Source organism: Helianthus annuus, chromosome 9 (genome assembly GCF_002127325.2).
Source record: "Helianthus annuus cultivar XRQ/B chromosome 9, HanXRQr2.0-SUNRISE, whole genome shotgun sequence".
Lineage (NCBI taxonomy): Eukaryota > Viridiplantae > Streptophyta > Magnoliopsida > Asterales > Asteraceae > Helianthus > Helianthus annuus.
In genome coordinates, this window is record NC_035441.2 from 99,411,848 (window position 1) to 99,418,913 (window position 7,066).

General features: G+C 35.1%; 1 long non-coding RNA gene across 1 annotated transcript; it reads right to left on the bottom strand.

The window, feature by feature from the left end:
• Positions 1–342: 342 nt before the first annotated feature.
• On the bottom strand, positions 343–3,423 carry LOC110874494. The gene is made up of 3 exons (XR_002555994.2): positions 3,333–3,423; positions 1,477–1,543; positions 343–546 (listed from the first exon to the last, which is right to left on the bottom strand). It is a non-coding gene; the product is annotated as an uncharacterized LOC110874494 (long non-coding RNA).
• Positions 3,424–7,066: the final 3,643 nt, after the last annotated feature.

Below are 7,066 nucleotides of genomic sequence, written 5' to 3' on the forward strand. Positions count from 1 at the left end.
GTTACCTTTTTCCGTCATCTTGAGTCTGGAATATTTACATCAATGATTAAACATTTCATTTTATATTATTCGCATCTTTAGCTTTGGTTTAGCCAAGTTTACAACTTGCTTAAACCATTCTTGTTTAGTGCACTTTCCGGGTTCAAGTGTGTTAACACGCTCTTCCTATGCACATCAACTCGAATTTCTTTTTCTAATAATCCAATAAAATCTACTAAATGACTAATTCTTACCGGATGTTTGATCAAGCTTGAACCAAACACATTTTGTTAACAACTTTGAGCTCTGATTACCAACTTGTAAGACCCATCTTTAAATAACATGATTTTAACATTAAAATACGCATTTTAATGTAAAAATGCGACTTTACAAAAACTTTGTCAAGTTAACAATTATACATGTCTAAAGTATTCAAAATATAGTGCTAAGTGTTTACATAATTCACTTTTATCAAAACAAAACAAGATTTAACGCGGAAGCTTCATTTAACGTGTGTTCGGTTCAGGTTCGTCACTTGATCTTCACCCATCCTAAGTTCAAACACACCTACATTGTAAATTTATCACAAACATTAGTATATGAGACCTTAGAACCCGTCTAAACGGACTCGAAAGCTCAAAACCATCAAATAAACAAAATCAAAATTTTTATTAGAAATAGACGTAGGCTACGGTTCTCAGACCGTAGCTTACGGTTCACCTTTAATACTTCAACCAGAACTTCTGAACTGTAGGCTACGGTCCAGGACCGTAGCTTACGGTTTGCCAGCAGGTTTTTTCTTGTTTTCCGTTTTTAATACGAAAACTTTCATAACTTTTTATCCGTTTGTCCGATTTACGTGATTCTTTTTCCTACGCGTCCGTAATTAAAACACGGATCCGTTTATCATCTTTGTTCGTATCAAATTCTGGTATATGAGCGAATGGCTTATAAATCCCTTTTTACAATTATTCGACCCGTTTGGTTTCAAGACACACTACATGATTGTCATCAAATCCTTTCTAAACATTTTTACCCATTCTTGGGCTTATCAGTCATTGGCGTTTCGCTCCCATACCATGGTTTACGTACACTTTAACGTCATGCTTGATATCCATGATTCAAGCATGCACTTTTAAAAAATTTTGACAAGGTATAATTTCTGAACTTTTGACCCAATACCAAGGGTTCGTTAAATCGATTTTAGCATATCCATTTCTTGGCTTATGCACTATTAACACGAACTTATTGCGTGACACTCAATTCACTTCAAGCATTGTTGTTTTAAAACTTAGTTTTGACCCGTTTGGTTGCCGAGTGAGCTTCGTCACTTCAATGACATATCAAACTTATCCTAACCATTGTTTTGACCCGTTTGGTTATCGAGTGAGTTTCGTCACTTCAATGACATATCCAACTTGCATAGTACACTACGACACCATAATTTAACTATGATCAAGGTTTATGCATAATGTAACAAAACCATAAGTTACGTACCTTCAAAGTGTTCCTTTCAAACGCGTATCGCCACCGGCTTGTCCACTTGACATCCCGGTTTCCTTGCCTATAGAGTTCAACCATGAATCGTTTAGAACTCTTTTCATAACACATAACGCATAGTTCGTCATAACATAAAAGTATGCGTTTTAGTTCAAAATTTCAACATTTAGCTTTATTTTAGGCATTCAATAAACACCTAAAGGGCATAATTTCATACAATTCATAATCAAGTTCATGACTAACTATTTAACCAAGATTAAACATCAATTAGGCAAGTTCATGTCTAATTTTCACATCAAAATTCTGGATTTACTTCATAGAGCTCAAAATACACTAGAGTGACAATCATAATCCTAGTGTTTATCATATTTCTACAAAACCTACTAAACACCTATATTGGTGAGTATAAATTTCATTATGATGAGCAAATTTCAACAAGCTAATGGCTAGGGTTTACTCCTAGACATGGTTTCATTCCAATTTCACCCAAACAACAATCATGCAAGCACAAATTTCGAATCTTATGTGTTCATCCAGAATTTAAGATGGAAACAAATGGTGAAATTTCACATACCTTATAATCCCTTTACTGAGGTGATCACTAATTTGTGCTTGGATTTCGATTTGGGTTTGATTTGCCCTTTCAATTTGGTCAATTTTAGCAAGATTAGGGCTTAAGCTTGAGAGCCCTTCTTGGCTCTGGTTGAAATCGCAGGACAAACACACACGTATGTGTGTGTTTTGTTTATTTATTTTGTTTTAATCAAAACTCTATTCCATTGCCCATGTTTAGTCCCTCAACTTTACGCAACTTATTTAAAGGGTATTTTAACCATGTTAGTCTTATTATTTCAAGACTTTTAACTAACTAGGTTATTTATCCCGGAATATTTCACAGAATAGTAACCAAGTTTTAAAAGTGTTCTAATTAGGTCACTGGTGTCGTTTTTGTCCCCATTAGATAGCTTAACATTCAAATCGAGCTATGTCCTTTTTTCCACGTGTCAAGAAAAAAATGTAGCATAAGATGTTAGAGTCGAATTATTTTAATATATGAAATTATATTTATTAAAAATAAAAACCATTTAATTACATTAAAAATTAAAAAAACAAGTTACAATCCACGTCATCACTCAACGTTAGCATCAAATAAAAGAGAAAAAAGAAACAAAAATCCACATCACCACGGTTACCTATGAAATTGATGAAAAAATCGTTAATTTTAATGAAGAATGACTGTTGAGTGACCTGATTGGAACACTTTTAAAACTTGAGTGACTTAATTGGAAAACTTTTAAAACTTGGTTACTATTCTATAAAGTTACCCCTTATCTATCCCTAGTTATTTTATCTTGACTATTACCGTCATTTAATTTATAATATCAAATCTATATTTTCGGGGTGTTACATATACTAGTCTAATTCGGTTTATAATCGAAAGTCAACGCAGAGGTCAAACTTCGCGACTTTCGGTTGCGAACTGACCTTAAAACTGGAATTGACGAGCCGAACATGTTTACACATGTTCTAACAATTATTACTAAGTTGTTTAAATGATAAAACATATTTTGGAACAATTCAAAACCCATATCGCAATTATTTCAAAAACTGACCCGTTGACCTTTTAAAACAATATTATGTTGACTCGTCAATTGATCAAGCAAACGTGATTCTTAGGAGGTGCCCTTTTGAGGGATTAACACCTACCTAATTACGATTACGTAGCCATGTTCGTTTCAAACAATGGCTTGACCGTTTAAGGTCTAACTAAAAGTCAAAGCGTTTATCGTAAACACTTGACTTGTCGGCTTTAAAAGCCTATTAAACGAACTAGCCATGAAAGGAACACTTACAAGTGGTCCTAGGGATTGATTAGAACTCAGAGGTATGCTCCCAACTGCCCAGGAACTCCCACAAGAGAAAGAAAGAAATATGGAAAGGTGCAAGTGAAAGTGGTGGAAGAACACCCCTATTTATAGTTTTCATGAAGTTGTAGGATGATGCCAAGTGTTATGGGACTTCTTAGGATGTTAACAAGTGTCCCTATAGGTGTCTAAAACAATTAACCAGCCCATAGATTCGTTTAGGAGGTTTTATAGTTGTATACTTGGGCTACAGGTCAATTTTTGAAGTTTGGCAGCTTTAGATTCGTTGAGTTTTGGCACTTCTAACACCCGTTAACCCCATTTTTAAGCTCCATAAGGAAGTTAAATTATATTTTACTTGAATTATGCTCAAAAATGTCATGGATGTCAGTTCCTTCGGTCGTACAGTCGCGTTTTTCGCTTAATTACGACGAACGTTCGAACGGATGCGAAAACAATCCAAATTACGCAACGAATGGTATTTTTGCATTGCCATAACTAAAATATAATATTTTAATGATTACAAAATTTTTTGGATGTACGGATATGGTCAGAACGCAGAATATGCGCGAATTTGCATACTTTCGCAGTTTTGACGCTTTTAGTCCCTGTGATCAAATAAGCATATTTTCACACACCGAACCCTCCAAAACTTATTTCTAAGCTATGTTAAGGGTTTTTAGGGTATGTCTAGCTTATGACCTTGTTCCGGAGTGTACGTCGCTACGAGAATCGGCAGACTTTCGTAGTTTGTCGTAAATAGTCCTTGAGCTCGAATAATGCATATTTTGTTATGATTATCACAAAAGCCCTCATTGGCCAATATTAGGCACACCCAAGAGTATGAACAAGCATCATAAAACTCTCGGTTCGTTAAAAGGTCACTCAGAGGTAAGAAGTAACGTGTTGACGCTTTAACCCTTCGTCGCGCAAACTTTCAAACGATTATGCAACTTTCAAACAATTATGTAAACGGTTCCTCACGTCCAGCAAGTGGCTCATATGAGAATACGGACACCGTATACGGTCACTCAGAGGCTTAGTTTCATCATGTTTACACTTTTAGTCCTTCCATAAACATAGTTTTCGTTTTTGACGAAAATAGTCCCTCTTAACCAACTTTTGACATAATTAGGATTAGGGACACGTGTCAATACATTATTGGACATGATTTTACGAGGTGTTACACCAGTGGTTTTGGATTCTTTAATGGACTTGGAGGAGACTTTATGTTGTTTTCCTTTAAGAGAAAAATGAAATGTTGATCACATTTGAACTCTTTCTTAGGAAGTCCCCTTACAAGTCCTTGCTTAGATACATCATTGATTGTTTGTAAGTTGATATAACCTAACCTCATATGCAACAATTTAGTTTCTTTTAGAGATACATGTGAAAATAGACCTACATTTTATGGCATGGGGTTGTTTTTTAGCATATCAACTTCATATACATTTTCACTTTTGTTGGCCACAAGTTAAGCATCATTGGCAATTAGACATTCATGTAACAATCGCGAAAATTTCAAGCCTTTCAATTTCGTATTAAATATTCATTAACCGACATTCAAACATAATTAATTTTTAACCTAGCAACATTACCGAAACAAATCTAAGTATCACATACCTTGTCTTAACCATGGACACTTCCTAAAACACTCATGGACACTTGTCTTAACCATCTTCAAGCTAGAAACACATCGTAGGACACTAATCATCTCTTAAGATATCCATGAACACTTGTCTCTTTTAACAGTTATTAGAATTATGCAGTAGAATAATAATCGGTGAAAACACAATAAAAGCTGCGAGTCATAACAAATTCTCATTTCATGATCTATTTATAGACAAAGGGAAATGACTGATGATATTTGTTCACATCACCTAGATAGCGAGCTTTAGCATCCAATAACTAAATTATTCTCAGTTGTTCACAGAGAAGAGAATAACTGATTATCTACAAATACTGCAACAAAACAGAAGACTGTTACATTATAAAAACAATTGTCCTGTCTAAAACAATGGTTATTTATAACAATAGTTTTTCCTTAATAATAGTTTGTCTCAACATTTTAGTTCTTTACTCTTTTGCACTTTCAGCAAATCAGTTGTTTTCTTCAGTGGTAGTTAGTCTTTATCAGTCATTATCATTGAGGGAAAGAACAATTTCCATACTTATGAAGTACCGATGTTAAGCAGTTGTTTATTTTGGCTCATCACTTCTTTACAGGGTTATTTTTAGTTTTCTCCCACCTTCTCTACCCCTTCTCGTCACTAGCGTGCAACTCCAGCTCAAACAACCTGCAAGTCGTCTCGGACAAACAAGAGCACAAACAACGCAAGTTGATGCTGTCTCCAACCCATTCTATATCAGGCGCCACTTCCGGCCGCTCCATGTTATCCTAGCGCCTCATCATAAGTGAGACGTATTACCTGTCGCCTTGACCGCCTCATGCTTCTAGAGCGGTTTTTTAACCCAATGGTGCACCCTATAAACATTCGTGTTCGTTCAGGAACATACAATAATTTTTAAAGGACCTGTATTCATGAACCATTAGCCATCATCTTATTCCTCCTCGGTCTTGTTTTACTTTTTATATCAGTTTCAATAAAGTGCCGTAACTTTTATTTATTTCACTGTTGTAGTTTTATTCGAAAAAAAATATATATTATTTACAAACATTATTCTTAATATTTTCCTCCTACTGCTATAAGGGGCGGAACCACAGTGTTAGGAGCCGTAGCATGGGCTAAGGCTCAACCCCGTATTCATAGTGATTTTTTTTCAGTTTTAAACAAAGGATACCCCTAAAAAATACGAGGATACCTCTAACTAAAAAATAGGATACTTGATACTACTAAAATCCCATTTTTTATAAGCCCAAACATATATTACAACCCGAAAACTTGTAGAATAATTATGGTGGAAACCGGAACAGATAGTTCTTGTCCTTTGGTTTATTGGGTAGTGAAGCTAGTTTTGATTTTACCGGTTGCAACCACAACCGTTGAAAGATGTTTTTCTAAATTGAAGTTTGTCAAGACGGATTTACGCAATTGAATGGGCCTGAAATATTTGGACAATGTTATGATTTGTGCAACCGAAAAAGAAACTTTTGATAAAGTAAAAGACTACGATCTGATAGAACGATTTCAAGCTATGAAAAAAAAGATGATAAATATATTAGAGATTTGTTTTACTTTATTGATTATCATTCTTTTATTATTGTATGATTGCACGGTAAAAAAATGGAATAACCCTAAATTAATGGGCTAGCTCCGCCATTGGCTGCTATAAGCTAATGTGCAACTGGCATATATGATATGCAACGTGAGAGGAGAACAATCCTGTGGTGAGAATGTGTGTAGTATGATGAGTGGTAGCAATATAACAATCCTCAAATTCGTACAACGAATGTTGTCACAACAAAGAGTAGTTGCACAACTAGAAGATAACTAGAGCACATACACCATCGGATTTCAACCAGTAGCGGATGTAAGTGGAAGGGATACCAGAAGCCAATATGGCCACAAAATTTGAAATGCTTCAGGCCCATAGATTTGCCTATAACTCACTATTGAAGTGCCCTGGCCCAACTCCCAGGTCGACATCAGCCCACACCATAAACTATTGCAAATTTTGTTGTTTCTTGTCCTATTTAATTAATATAAAATCAGATGCAACTATTCGAAAGATGTAAAATTAAGGTAACATTAAGGATTCTA